Consider the following 15,122-nt stretch of genomic DNA (forward strand, 5'->3'; position numbering starts at 1 on the left):
CTCAGGGAAGGACGCGGAACCGGCCCCCCGACAGACCAATCCGCCCCCGCGCCCCCCCGCGCATCTTTCTCCCATCACAGCATTGTCTGTATCTCATCAAAGTCTCCGTGCTGTACCCGTGATTAATTCTAAGAATGACTAAAAATCTATGACATGTATTTAAAGACGCTGCGCCCACTGAGCACATCGGCTCCTGCGGGGACGCGGTCAGGACTCCCTGTCCTTAGGGAGCCTCGGTGGAAGTCGGAGAGGCACAGGGCTGGGAGCCTGTCGGCCCCATACGGAGATAAAAGTCGGAACAAGTCAATACCGGTAGAGGCAGCACCTCGGTGGAAGGCGGTCCAGTTACAGTGTAACCGGACTATCAGTTATCTAGTGTAAATGACTGGTTATCAGATCCTCCTGGTGTGGGTTAGGGAGCAGGGGGAGGGCGAAAAGAAGGCAGAGTCCTCAGTGCCTGGGGTGGGAAGATGTAAGGGGTGGATGTGCCCGAAAGGGCAGCTCCTTCGCAGCCGCAGGAGGAGGCTGCGGTTGAGAAAGCCTGCACTCCCTCCACCGTATGCTCAGGTCTCCGGAGGAGCCGGGGGGCAGCCCTATTCACCTTTAGCCGTTCAAGGACACACAGAATGGGCGCTGAGATGTTGATCATGCCTTTGTAAACACGGTGTCCCTGCACGTAATGAAGATTAGATTTGGGGACTTGTGTTCTGGTGGTTAGAAAAAAAAAGCTGACTTTATATAAAACAGACTGTTTCGCAAAGAATGCAGGGCCCATTATGCTAAGGGAAAGAAGCCTTCCCAAGAGTACCTATTGTATGATTTCATTTATGTGAATAAAGTTACAGAAAGGCCAAACTAATCTATGGTAGAAAGAAATCAGAAGAGTTGTTTGCGTTTGGTTTGGGGGGGGCGGACTTATTAGGGAGGGGCATAAGGGGACTTTCTGGAGTCATCACCATGTTCTGTAGCTTGACGTGGATTTGAGTTGCACGGGCATATGCGTTCGTCAGAACTCATCTCTGGCACACGAGATTTGTGCGTTTCATTGTGTGTAAAACTTATCACGAAAGAAAAAGATAACTACGACAAATATTGACCTCTTGTTCGTGATATGATGCTGACTGATGTATTGGCCTAGATGGATACTGATGTCTGCACCTCACTTTACTTTTTTATTTTATTTTATATTTAACTGTAGCTGATTTACAATATTGTGTTTCAGGTGTGCAGCTTCAGATTCTTTTCCATCGTAGTTTATTACAAGACACTGAACATAGTTCCCTGTGCTATACAGTGTGTATCTATTAATCCCATACGCCTAATTTATCCCTCCCCCTCCCCTTCCCCCTTTGCTAACCATAAGTTTGTTTTCTATGTCTGTGAGTCTGTTTCTGTTTTGTAAATAAGTTGATTTGTCATTTGTTTCATTTGGAACAAATTGGAAAGAAAATTAGAGGAAACTAGAAGGAAAATTAGAAAGGGTGGTGCCAATTATTCATATGGTAATAATTTTACAGTATAAGGAAAACAAGCAAAATATGGCATATGTGTATACCTATCTTGCTTGTGAGTGTTGTAGTCTAATATAATTAGCAAGTTAATATTATGAAGTAGTTAGAGGACTGACTTCTAAGACAGACTGCTTGGATTTGAATTTGAACTCCATCATGTGTTACCTTTGTGTGCCACGTGCAGGGGCTACTCTTCATTGCAGTTCGCGAGCTTCTCATTGCCGTGGCTTCTCCTGTTGCGGAGCACAGGCTCTAGGCGTGTGGGCTTCAGGAGTTGTGGCACATGGGCTCAGGAGTTGTGGCTTGCGGGCTCTAGAGCGCAGGCTCAGTAGTTGTGGCGCATGGGCTTAGTGGCTCCGTGGCATGTGGGGTCTTCCTGGACCAGGGTTCAAACCCGTGTCCCCTGCATTGGCAGGCGGGTTCTTAACCACTGCACCACCAGGGAAGTCCCAAGCACCATTTCTTCTTAATCTCAGTTAGTAACACAACTCCATTTCTCCCCTACTTGCTAGTCCCAGGGAGACTATGAGACTAGAAGCTACCAACCCACAGGGTTCTTTCTCGACCCTGAAGACTCCCAGCCCTTCCCCTGTCTTCTCATTCTAAGCAGGAGACAGAGGTGAGGCAAGCAGGAGGGCTGAGCCCTCATCCAAGGAGGCTCTTCTTAACTGGGGATATCAATTATAATGATTCTGCTGTTGGAGACATAGAGAACCGACATATGGTTGCCAAGGGAGAGGTGGGGTGGAGAAGGAAGGATTGGGAGTTTGGGATTAGCAAATGCAAACTATTGTATATAGGATTGGTAAACAGCAAGGTCCTACTGTACAGCACAGGGAACTGTATTCAATATCCTATGATAAACCCTAATGGAAAAGAAAATGAAAAAGAATATATATATATATATATACATATATGTGTATAACTGAACCACTTTGCTGTATAGCAGAAATTAACACAACATTGTAAATCAACTATAATTCAATAAAATTTTTTTTTAAAAAAAGAGAGAGGGCTTCCCTGGTGGTGCAGTGGTTGAGAGTCCGCCTGCCGATGCAGGGGACATGGGTTCGTGCCCCGGTCTGGGAAGATCCCACGTGCCGCGGAGCGGCTAGGCCCGTGAGCCACGGCCGCTGAGCCTGCGCATCCAGAGCCTGCACATCCAGAGCCTGCGCTCCGCAACGGGAGAGGCCACAACAGTGAGAGGCCCGCGTACCGCAAAAAAAAAAAAGAGAGAAAGGTAAAGGGAAAAAAAAGATTCTGCTGTTGGTGAAACAAAGGGCGGGGAGTCCCAGCTGACCCAAACTGGGATCCAGAGACTGAGTGTGTCTGATGAGTTGGGGAATCAGAGGCCCTCCAGTCCTCTATTTACAGGAGAGGAAGAGTTCCTGTGGTCAAGTCTCTGGGGCAGAGAAGAAGAACCCAGAAAATGGGCCTCTACATCCTCTCTCCTCAGCCAAGCCCTGGGGATCGATCCAGCCCTTACACAGACAGAGTGCGGGACTACAAGCAGAGGCTGAAGGGGCTGTGTTCTCATCACACTCGGGGCCTAAACTGCCATGCAATGGAGAGAGAACCCCAGCACAGTGGATGGCAGAATATAGGAGTTTTTCTCTCCTACAGCAGTCTCCAGGTGAGCAGGCTACTGGAGCCCTCAGCTTCATGAGGTCATTCATGAGCTCAGATCCCTTCCACCTGTTTCTTCCCCACTTGCCAGGCCTTTATCATCATGCACGGTAGGTGCTAGGTCACCAGTATGGCTGGAGGAGGAAAGAGCGTGGAGAAGACACGCCCAGCATCTTAAGGCCCAGACCTGGAAGGCGCTCACCTCATTCTAGGCTGCATCTGTGAGGGCTCAGTCACATGTTGAGGGAGGCTGGGAAATGGAGTCCAGCTTGCTGCCCTGTGCCTCACAGTAATGCTGTCTCTGGTGGTAGAGGGCTAACAGTCTGCACCACGGCATCACCAGGGTTGGGCCAACACAGTGTGACACAGACTGGAGAGAAGCCACCACCCATGCTCCTGTGGGACACATGGAGTGGCTGCCAGACACAGCGTGCACTGAGACATTGGACCCTCGAAGGCAGGAGCTCCGGGAAGCAGCAGAGCAGAACTCCCCAGAGGAGCCATCTCTCCGTGGTGAGGGGGCAATAGACAGCAGGCCTGAGTTTGGAGCAGAAAAAGCCACCCAGAGACCCCCGGAGACTCCCACGCCTACCCACAGGAAACTGCAGCCCAGGAGGGGATTCAGGCCCTGAGTCAGAGGGAGGGGGCTCAAGCAGGCAAAATGTGGGTAAGTCACAATATTATGGGCTCACCAGCTGGTGGGGTGTGGCTGCAAATGAAGCACCTCTTTGGAACCCTTGGACCTTCACAGAGCAAGGCTGAAACCACAATAAATGATGGTTCTTCTATAAGTGCCCTGGGGCAGGACCCAGGATGGGCTCTCAGTCAATAGGTAAGCACTCATATTAATAGGCTTAGTAGATTTGGGTCTGTGAAGGACACAAGAGAGGCAAAACACCCAAATCCTATGCTCCAGGAAGGTAGCCTCGTGTAAACCATTAGAGCCAAATCCCTAAGAGCACCTGGTCAAGTGGTCAAGCGTCTGGTTGCGGTCTTCACCTGAGAGAACTACAGGCGTGTGAGTGCAATCGGAGCAAACGGGGACGGCCTCACGGAGGGGATGTGGTCTGAGCCGAAAGACCTGGAGAACTGAGAAGGGAAGGGAGAACATTTCAAGCTGGATGGGGACAGCGTATAAGAGAAAGGACAAGGTGTGGGGGGGGGGCCTCTGGAAATTGCCAGACCCTGTGCTAAGTGCACTTCATGCATTACTTTGTGTAATCTTCCCGATATCACTCCGAGGTAGGTGCTGTTATTCCTCGCATTCTGAAGATCAGGAAACTGAGAGCTCAGAGAGGTTCAGTAACTTGCCCATGATCACACCGCTTATTCCTAGGGAGCCAGAGCCAATCCCAGGACACTCTGGTGGCAGATTCTGCTCTCAGTCTCCTTGCCAGGGCCAGCAGTGGCGTCAGAACATCCAGGCGGACTTGCTGCTGTTCTTGGCAAACAGCCCCAAGGGTTACATCAAAGGCCGACAAGGCCCCACTGCTCTGAGCTCCCTTCTCGGTGGAGCAGTCCAGGTCCTGCCCACAAGCCTGGCGCCCTCCCTGTCCCTGAAGATGTCTTCAGTGGGAATCACAGCCAACGAATGTACCAGCAGGACAAAACAAGCTAAATGCTCAAGAGGCTCCCGGAGAACAATGCGGCTCTGTGAGCAGCCCAGGCCGGAGCGCAGCCCTGGAGGGCTGACAGGAACTAGCCCCAGCCAGCGGAGTTGTCCTGAGGACTCCACAGAACCCGTTCGTGCTGTGGCCTGTTCCCTGCACTCCAGGGCTAGAATGTGTACTTCTTGAGCCTTGGACCCCAGAGCCACTCAGCCAGCCTCCATCATACCCACCTCTGCCTGTTAAGCTGGGAGACCCAGAGAAGTGCCCCCAGCTGAGATCCCAGCAGGCTGGCCCCTGGTCCCCTCCTGCACCGTCACGCTGGGACCACCTTCTCAGGGAACTCCATGAACATCTCACACCCCCCCGACTCCCAGAGGGAGAATGGGGTTCAGGCTTGTCAGGGCTGACCAGGCTGAGAAACCCTGAATGTGTCCCAGGCTGAAGCCCTGACTTGGTCCCAATCCCCCACCCAGAAGGGACAAGCCCTTTCTTTAGGGCTGAAAACCTACCCCTGACCATGCTCCTACCTCTGCCTGAGCCTGTTGTGAGTGGTTCTGGGGAAGGAGAGGGAGGAATCAGGGTGCTGGGTGCCGTGACCTTGGAGGGTTGAAAAAAACACAGCAAAAGAGGCTTACTTTGGGGATAATTTTCTGGACTTGTCCCCCAAACACAGCCCCTGGGGAAAAACTCAGGGTAGACACCTTCCCCTCCACCATCCCTTCTCTCCAACATGAACTGAGGTGAGTCCCAGCTGTAAGACTCTGTTCTTGCAAGGGCTGCCCACACCTAATGCGGTTCAGCCCTAGAGAGTCTGGTTTATTCCTCAGGCAGGAGGGCTCCAGGACCCAGAGGGTGAGGGGACTCACCCCAGCCCACCCTCCTGCAGCTGCAGCAGGGCAAGGCAAAGCACCACAGGCAGAGGGTCATTGGGGAACATGTGGGATGAGGAGGGAGCAAAAGCAAGGGTGTATACATGCCCCGAGTCCCACTCCCTTTCAGGAAAGCATCCCTGTTCTTGTTCAGCTCCCACATCACAGACGTGTACACACACCCACATCACAGACACACACACCCACATTCCCACTCACACACTCTCCGCTTGGCACCTCCCAGAGGCAGGAGGGGCAGAGGGGTGGAAGCTCCAAGGCCCAGGTGCAGATAATGTCCTGATGGTTTTGCTCTGTTACAGCAACCTGGGAGAAGAGCCTTCTCGAACCTATTCTGCCACTTGGCTGCATCCCTGGGAGACAGGGAGGGCAAGGCCTGCGAGTGGGAGCTCAACATTCCTGGCTCTTGAGACAAGGGAGCAAGGGTCATTCATGGTGCAAAGGTGATAAAGGTTGTCACCTGGCTGGGGTGTGGCCAAAGGGCTGAGAGCCGTGGGTAGTGGAGAGAAGATGGATATGGGCAAACGGCCAGGCAGTCATGCCTGAAGGAAAGGAACTTGCCTTACAAAAGCACTTCCTTTTTGCCATGTGTCCCCTTTTACAGATGAACAAACTGCGCCTCTGAGAGGTTAATACTTTGCCCAAGATCACATGACCAGCAAACCCAGAGTCAGGATCTCAGCCTAAAGGCTTTGTTCTTCCCACTATGTCCTGATGCTTCTCAAGTACATGTGACACAGTCACTGACTTAAAAGAGCTGTTAGGGAGACAACACCTAGAAGACATAGAACACCTCACCTTTGGCTGGTTGGGGTTCAGGGAGCACAGCTGTCAGCACTTAGAGAAGAGAGGCCTGTGTGGTCAGGGGTGATGGGAAGGAAGATTTGGGAGGACTGGACTGGCTGGTGAGTGATAGATACCTTCCAGTTTTACTCTTCTGGAGAATGTGGGATAGGAAAGGGGAGACGGGGAGGTGTCATTTTTATCAATAACTTTTCAAGGTCAACAGAGCTCCATCTTCTGACCAAATTCTCTTGCTGCCCAAGCTAGACCCTGGAGCTAGGGCAAGGCCCCGGAACCAAGACTGTCAATTCCATGTTTCTCCAGCTATCTCAGTTCTCCTAGAATTGGGGGTTTAGTTCCTCTATACCCCACCCTTGGAAGCAGCCCCTACACCAGGTTAATGTGTGCTAGGCTTACGGGCCCGAAGCCAGAATTGCAGTCAACATGAATCGCCTGGAACTCACCCCCTCCTCACCTCCAGCCTCGTTTGCGGCATTCCCGGGGCAGCGTGAAGTACCTTGAACACCTTCACCCAGTCCACCAATTTCTGGTTCTGAGCAGAATCGTCTCCGTGTGGAGGCTGCAGGACCAGTGCACCTGGGAGCCGCATCCCCTGAGCTCCCAGGCCCGACACTGTAGACCTGTTTCCCCCAAACCCCTCCCTTAACAAAGTGGCTGGTGCCCGACGAGCAGGGCAGTCCCTCTGCAGCCAGCACTCTGGATATCCAGCGTCTCTGGAGAGTGACCAAGCGATACTGAGAAGGAAGGGGAAGGGGTCACCAGCTAATCTCCTACCCCGTTTGTGGAGAGAGAGCTTGGTTCGGGCTTCAGGGCCAGGCTGGAGAGCTAGGCTGGGGTCCTGGGTCGAGTCCTGCCTTGGCTCTGACATTGCCTCTCTGGGTGACCTTGGGCAGGTCCCTCCCATCTCTGGGGCCTCAGGTCTCTCATCTGTAAAATGAGGGAGGTGACTCAGAACCCTAAGACCCATTCTTCTTCTCCCGGTTCTATGGTTCAGCGACACTCCCGTTCCTCTGGCCTCAGATGCTGGGGGGTCTCGGCCAGCTCTGGTCTGCCTTTCTCCAGACAGGTCCTGTCCTTACCCTCCACCCTTCAGAGCCCACCCTTAGGTTCCTTCCAACGTGCTGTCCCCCAGCCCTGTGACCGTGTGTATTCTGCGAAGCCTCCTCTGCCTACTCTTTTCAGAGTCTTGGCCTCCCGAGGACTGGCTTTCGTGGGTCTCGGTCACCAGTACCTAGCACAGTGCCAGGCACATGGCGAGAACTGGCTTCTGCTTGGGTATCTCTGCAGCCCTGCCAGATCCCGTGCACTCAGGAAACTGGCAGCCACACGGCCAGGTCAGAACCTGCCACTGCAGGCCAACGTGCTGAAGATCTTTCTGTCTCCAGCCTTGAGGTGTTTGCTTAAGCCACTGGGCTGCTCTGCCCAAAACGTGATGCTGCCCACACCCTTGGCCCAGGCCCCAGGCAGGGCACAGGTGCAAGAAGCCAGCAGGTGCAGATAAGGCCAGAGGTGGCAGGTTTCATCTCCCTCCTGGGGTCTAGCCTCAGTTGGCTAATCTGAAAACTAGCTGTTCCTTAACTGGACCAGCTCAAAGGTGACATGTGTCAGGAGGGAACTTTATGAATACTTTGGCTTTATCTGCGTAACTCAGTAAATCCCCATAATCTGTTTGGTATAAGCGTATGTCTGTTTGTACACGCGCGCTCTCTAAGATGTGTGGAAGAATCGGGCTGGAGCTCTGGTCAGACGGGAACTCAGGGATGGGCTTTAAAGAGAGAACCTGGGATGGAGTTGGGAGTCAGAGTCTTGGGGACAAGCTGGGACTCCCCCTATAAAAATAGTGCTTCCAGGACAGTCCCTATCCCACTTCCTCCTGGGAGTGGCCACGTGGAGTTTAGAACTCAGGTCTCAGGCTCTGGACATGATAGGCCCTTCTGTGTCCCCTCCTGCGGAAAGCCTTTCCCAACCCTACCCCATCTCCTCCGCCTCGCCTCTGCATGGCCATGGCACTCTGGGTTCCCACGTGACAATTGTCTCTTCACCTCCCTGTCTTCCCCCCAGAGTGGGATCTTCTCAGGGCAGGGGTTGGGCCTCATTGATCTCAGTATCCCCAGGGCAGTATCCTGGCACTGGATAGTGGTTTTTAAGTGAATGAATGCATGGATGAACGAATACAGTTTTCAACTCTAGGGGTGAGGCTGGAGTAGGTTGTTACCAAAGGAGAATCTATACGCTCCAGAGAAAGGTATGATGCTTAAATGCCTTCACCATGAAAAACAGGCAATGATTCAACAAAAACCAAGACTGTGAGCTGCTAGGATGTTGATGTGCTCTTTGCCCCTTGCTCTTGGTTTCTGAGTCTGCCTCTTCTTCTCTGTGTTTCCATTTCTGCCATCTGTCTGTCTATCTCTCCATAGCTTTGTTTTCCCTCCACCACCCCTAACTGTGTCCCATAGTTTAATTTTTATCCAAGATACCCTTTTGAGTCATCAGCCTCTCTCTCTCCTGTCCTCTGCTTCTCCAGCCTCTGGTCTGGCTTCCTCCTTCCTGGGCTTCCCTCCATGACTGTCCCCAGACTCTGAGGCCCCTGTCCATCTCCCTTGGTGACTTCAGGGCACCCTCGCGGCTCATCTATGCTTTCTGTCTCTATTATACAAGATCTACCTGCCCAGAACTTTGCCGAGACAGTTGGAGAAGGACTGGGGAGAAGAGTGAACAAGTTCCCAGCCCCAGAACATATTCTGGAGGCCTCTGCCATCTTCATCCAAGTTACCTTGGGAGATATACCTGATGGGGAGGCTGAAAGTGTCTAAAAGGTGGAGTTTTATAAGGTGGATGCCATCCTTCGCTTTGTAGGTTCAAAGATTAAAGTGATAATATGGACTAAGCATAGGATTTGAAGCCATAATATCCAAATTAGATTCCTGCCTCTTCCATCCAGGTCTTTGTGACCTTGGGTGAGTTATTTCACTTTAGTCAACCTGTTTCCTCCTCTGAAAAATGAGAGTAACATGCCTACATCACATGGTTGCTATGAGAATTAAACCAGATAACCTGTGTGAAAGCCCAGTGTCATTATCAAAAGTCAAGCAGACTCAGGGGAGACTGATTCACATTAACAAAACTCACATTAGACCAATCAGTAGACCAGAATGTTCATGAGTCATTTAAGAGAGAGAAATGTACCTGCAGGCATCCCCAGATGCTCCAGTCAGTTGGGCAGTGCATTCTCTGCACCGAAGGAACCAAAGTACAACCAAAAGGTTTCCCTGGCAGGCATGGTATCCAAGCAAGGGATCTTAGTTGTTTGATCTTGGTGGCCACTGTCACCTGGCTATAGGGAGAATCTGATAACTTGTCCACTCATAGTTTAGAACAGGTCACGCTACCCGTGCCACTGGACAGTGCTGGAGCTGCATGGGCAAATTCTGGCCCTCTGGCTCTACTTTGTTTGAAGATCCCATCACACAGTCATTCACCCATTCCACGAATCTATATTGAACTTCTACTAAGTGCCAGGCACTCGGCTATGTGGTAAGCATACGGAAGTGAAGGAAACAGGCGCTTCCCTGCTCTCCTCATGGAGTTCACAGTCTTTGGAGAAAGACCGACAATTGAACGCATAACTTCCATCCATTGTGATCAGTGTACTGTTACCATGGTGAACCAGAGGGAGCCATGGGAACATGGCAGCTAAGCCAGTGCAGGGGCCTGGGGAAGGGCTGCTGGAGGAAGTGTCCATGCACATATCCTGCCTTCAGCAAGTGGTACGACACGCTTGGGTGGCTTGCCTTCCAGCTTTCTTCAGTCATGTTCAGGCCCCTAGCTACACCCTGACCACTCTGAGTGACCTTGGGTGTTTCCTTAGTCCCTACAAGCAATGCATCTACAGACTCTCCCTTGGGCTGGGCTTGCAGACAATTCATTCTTTTATTCATTCAACAAATATTTATTGAGTCCCTATTATGTGCTGAAGCTAGCTCATTTCTCAGCGAGACTTTCTCCTTAACTTCCAGGGTGCCTTACTGAAGCCCCCTGTACTGATTGCAGCCCACCTCAGAGCCTCTGTTGTCTTCTGGAGAGGTGGGAGGACAATTCAGGCTAAGGCAGTGCAGCCTCAGCTGCATGAAGGAAGGGGCTCCTGGCACCAGCCGGGGACTCCCCTTCTCAGGAAATATGTCAAGAAACTCCCCCAGCCCAGCTGTCTGCCCTTTCTGAGGTTCTCCCACAGTGGGCTCAATGGGCATGGTGTGGGCGGGCAGCTCTAACCCAGGAGGCAGGCAGCAGCCCAAGCAGAATCACAACCGAGGTGGACATTCATTCATGGAAGTGAAAGAGGCCTATGAATTAGAGATTTGCTAACCTTCAGGTCACCTTACTTATAATTGTAGTAAGCCCAGTTTCTTGAGCGCCTTTACCATATCCCAAGCCCCCATGCACCCCTTGCACCCCACCTGGGAAGTTAGGAGGGCAAGGAGTACTTTCCCCATTGCACTGGTGGATAGATCAAGGCACAGAGCTTACAAGTGACTTAAGGCTGAGGACAGAGCTGGGAACCAGGTCTCCACCACAGCCCCACCCAAACCTCTCAAGGACCCTCAAGGCCTCCCCAGACATGGCTTGTGGCCTTCCTCAGGGGTGTTCAGAGGTCTACTGTCCCCCTTCAACACCCCCCTCTCTCCAACATTCAAAGCAAGCAGCCCCAGGACCCCACCTCCCTGGTGGCCTCAATGGGTCCCATTGTCCAAGAAGCTATTTGGCTTGACCCCAGCCCCATAAGCAACAGGACGCAAGCTGGGAGAGGGGTCTGCCTTGTCCCCTGCTGAGCCTCGGCTGGCCGCCTTGGGGGAGCCTGTGAGGCCAGGGCCCCGCTGAATGTGACCTATTGTCTTCAGGGTGGATTTAGGAAGTGCCAAGCTCCCATCAAACAGCCCTGCTCCTCAGGTAAAACAAAAAAAGGGCTGTTCATTTGGGACCTTTCTTCCCTTATCTCCTTTTCCTATCTCCTCAGGCTTAGCTATGGTGTAGTGTTCAAAACCACTTCCCCTCTGAGCCAATCAGAAGCCGGGGCTCACCCTGTGGCCCTGAGGTAAAGTTATTTATAAACGCCTCCCTGGATTATTTGAGCAGAGCCCTTTCGCACACCTCTGGAACACCTTTCAGCTGCCCGCTCCCCAGACACACCTGCAGCCCTGCCCAGCCGGCTCTGCTCACCCACTGGTAAGCCCCACCCAGCCCACCCCCTGGGTTGGGGGTCATCCCTGGAAGAGGGCGGGTGCCGGGGGCAGTGAGAGGAAGGATGACAGGAACCAGCCGATCATGGCGGTGGCTGTTTGCCAACCTGGGCACAAGTGGGAAGGAGGCTCTGGGCCCCCTGGGTCTGAGAGCAGCCCCCAGCCCTTCACCTCGGAGAAGCCCATTGGGTCCTCACTCCCGTGTCAGGACCTCAGCTGCAGGGCAGGGGGCCGAAGGGAGCTTGTGGGATGGAAGCTCCGGTGGAGGAGGTCTGCCGGACCCCCAAATGGGGTGAGGAGAAACAGCCAGCTCCTTTGCAAGGGCTTCTTTCCTTTGCAGAGGAAACAACAAAAATCTGGGAACTTCCTCGGGGCGCCAGCCTTTGAAGCTGCTGGCTGCACCTCTCCCTTTCTTTTCAAGTCTTGGAAGCCAAAAGCTCTTAATGCTTGGCTCACCGGCCTGCTCTGTGTGGCTGTCTACCCCTCCCTCTGCTCCCGAGACGTGTCCTCTTTCACTCGTTCGCTTCTCCACCAGCTCGAGGCCCCTGCATGGGCTGCATATGTCCCCAGTGGCTCCATGAGTCCTGAGAGGTTGGAGGAGGTGGAAGGAGGGGAAAGTAAGGATCAGGAGAGGGTGAACAAAGGACTGGCTCCATCCGGCAGGCAGGAGCAGGACCCAGTGACCTGACTCCCAGGTGCATGCTTCAACCCAGGAGGGTTGGGTCCAGCTCCACTGGCTCCCAGCCTCCTAACTTCTCATCCTGCAGCTCTGAGGGGCCCCAAATCACCCTCAGGCAGTGCCCCCACTCCTCAAAATCAGCCCAAGGGCTCCCCAGGCTAGGCCAAGCAAATCTTCTCTCATTCTAGCACAACCCCCCGCGCCCGCCCCCCCGACCCCATGACACTTGACTCCACTGGGTCTGAGCACGGGGAGGAAGACCAGCTTTAAGGCCGTGCCCCTCAGGGTGGCACAGCATCCCAAGTGAGGCAGACCAAGAGGGGGCTATCCCCCCGATGGCTTCACTCACATGGACACCCCTCTCCCAGAGCCCCACGGCCCTCCCCAGCCCTCCCTGGGCCCTGGCGTTCAGAACCTGGCAGGACCCTCCTTGGGCAGCACCGAGACAAGAGCACATGGCTCCTTCACCACCAGGATGGGCTTCCCGGGCACCTCCCAGAGCCTGGTCGACTGTCCGGAATGCTCAGCTGTATAAAGCCTGGGGGTAGAGGTAGACTCTTTTCTTTATCTCTTGATGTCCAGAGTCTTCCCAGGTATGGGCACATACCAGGCACTTAGTGAGCGTGTGCTGAACTGAATCAAACAACCCAAATCTGATCCCAATGAGCTCCCTGAGGGAATGAGGGGCCAGCTCAGCACTGAACAAGCTCTTCATTCCTTGAACCAGAGCAGCGGGCCCATTACTGGGGTCCTTGTACACTCGCCTACTTCCAAGTGAGACTAACCCTAGTCTCCTTACAGACCTCTAGGAATCTAACCTTAAGTGTCCATTTCAGGGACCCATGACCTTGGTCAGGTCTCACTGCTGGAAAGTGCCTTTCTGCTGGAGTTTACTTCCTCAGCCCAGCAGCCAGCCCCCGCAGGGAAAGCAGAGAGGAAGGGGTGAGCAGGCTTAGAGATAAAGAGTGGAGATTTGGGCAGGTAGCAGTGACTCTCTCCCCTACAGGGAGAGATACCAGTCCCTAGAACAGCCAGAGAGCAGGAAGGCAACTCCGGGACATTTTATGCTCCCCGTCACATCACTGAATTAGGCTGGGGTGAAGAAGGGGTGGGAAATTTTCCCAAGAACACGGGGACAGTAGAAATAAAAGGAGTAGTGATAAAATGCCTTGGAAACTCACAGGCCTCTATACCTTCCCTCCTTCCTGCCAGGGATGTTGGTCACCAGCTGAGACCCCAGCTCTCCTCTCCTATCCCCAGCTCTCATGCCACCCATGCTGTCACTCAGAGGTGGCCCTTTCCGTCTGGTTCCCACCCTGGATGAGGCGGGGAGGAACCAGCAGCTAGAGCAAAGAGGAAACCTGAAAGTGACCTTTCCTCTGCCCAGAACACAGCGATCGCCCAGGTAGGGACAAGTGATAAGAGGCCCGAGCTGCGTTGGCCGAGCTGGGGTTGCTCCCGTGCCTGGCACATGTGCACATCAAAGAACACCCCCCAATCACACACACACACACACACACACACACACACACACACACACACACACTCACCCGGCAAGGCTGAGGAGGAAGCCAACCTGGGCCACAATGACAGGATCACCTCCAGACCTACTGAAACCCCACAGACGGGTTCCTCACCTCCCTGCTCCCCACATGTCCCGCCTCTTCTACAGAGATTTTCTGCTGTTCCTCGCACCAGTCCTGGGAAATTTTGGAGGAACAAGGGCATGGGGAAGGCAGGGTGGGTGGCATGTAGAAGCAGATGGGCAAAGGAAGGCCAAGAAAGTCCGAGTGACTTGCCTGAGGTTGCAGAGGAACAAGGAAGAGACCCCTCCAGAATAATTGAAGTAATAATAACAGTCTGAATTTGTTGCTCACGTACTGTGGCCAGGCACCACTCCAAGATTTCTATGCATTAACTTGGGCACTGTGCCCAAGCCCATCTCTGCCCACTGTATTCTCATGGGCAATGTGAAAGACCTAGTCAGAAATATGACTTGGAGGAGATTCCAGTGGGCTTTCTATTGAATGAGTTCACTGTGGGGGTATTAAGATTTTGATGAAGCCCAAGAGGGGGGTCTGCTCTGGTCTGTGCCCTCCCCACAGAGTCCATTTCCCCTCTGTTCCCACCCCCAGCTCCTTAGCTCTGCAAGACTTCCAGATCCCCCTTGCCCCAGATGTGACCCCATTCCCCTGCCAAGCCTGGGGAATTGTCCATACACCCACCTCTCCTCTTCCCTTCTCACCTTCTACTTCCCCTAAGCCTCACGCCCCCCGTCTAGGTCTCTCCAGCAACTCAGGACCCGCCCTCCTTACCTCCACAGTGGGGGAGGGGGCAGGGGCACCCTTTTGTTCCTCCATATTGTCACATGGCACCTGCTATTTATCCCTGATCCGGTGGGGGATGGGAAGCGGTGGAGGGGCTGACACCGTTTGATGGGAGGCCAGACCCGGTGATACACACCTATGGCAATAGAGCACTCGACTTTTTTCAGCCATGCTGACATCATTTGGCAAGGCTGTGTGTTTGTTTAACTAGGGATCAAGTCTTCACGTTCCCTATACCTTCTCTCCCTTTACTGCCCCCTCTTTCACCTTCCCACCCCTAACCTAGCATTGTAGGAGCCCTCTCTGGGGGTCCCTGGGAGCCCCTGAACTCTCTCTGAGAATGCGGGGAGCATCTAGGAGAGGCGGTGCCCCCACCTCGCTGCCAGCTCACCCTTTTCCGCCTCTCCTTCCCATCCCCCTCTCCTCCTAGACCTGAAGGACTGG

At 53.3% G+C, this 15,122-nt stretch overlaps 1 long non-coding RNA gene across 1 annotated transcript in view; it reads right to left on the reverse strand.

The window, feature by feature from the left end:
* Positions 1-15,122, reverse strand: part of LOC129392051 (uncharacterized) — a 32,006-nt gene that overhangs the window by 14,260 nt on the left and 2,624 nt on the right. The gene's annotated exons all lie outside the window — the stretch shown is intronic.

Source organism: Physeter macrocephalus, chromosome 4 (assembly GCF_002837175.3).
Source record: "Physeter macrocephalus isolate SW-GA chromosome 4, ASM283717v5, whole genome shotgun sequence".
Lineage (NCBI taxonomy): Eukaryota > Metazoa > Chordata > Mammalia > Artiodactyla > Physeteridae > Physeter > Physeter macrocephalus.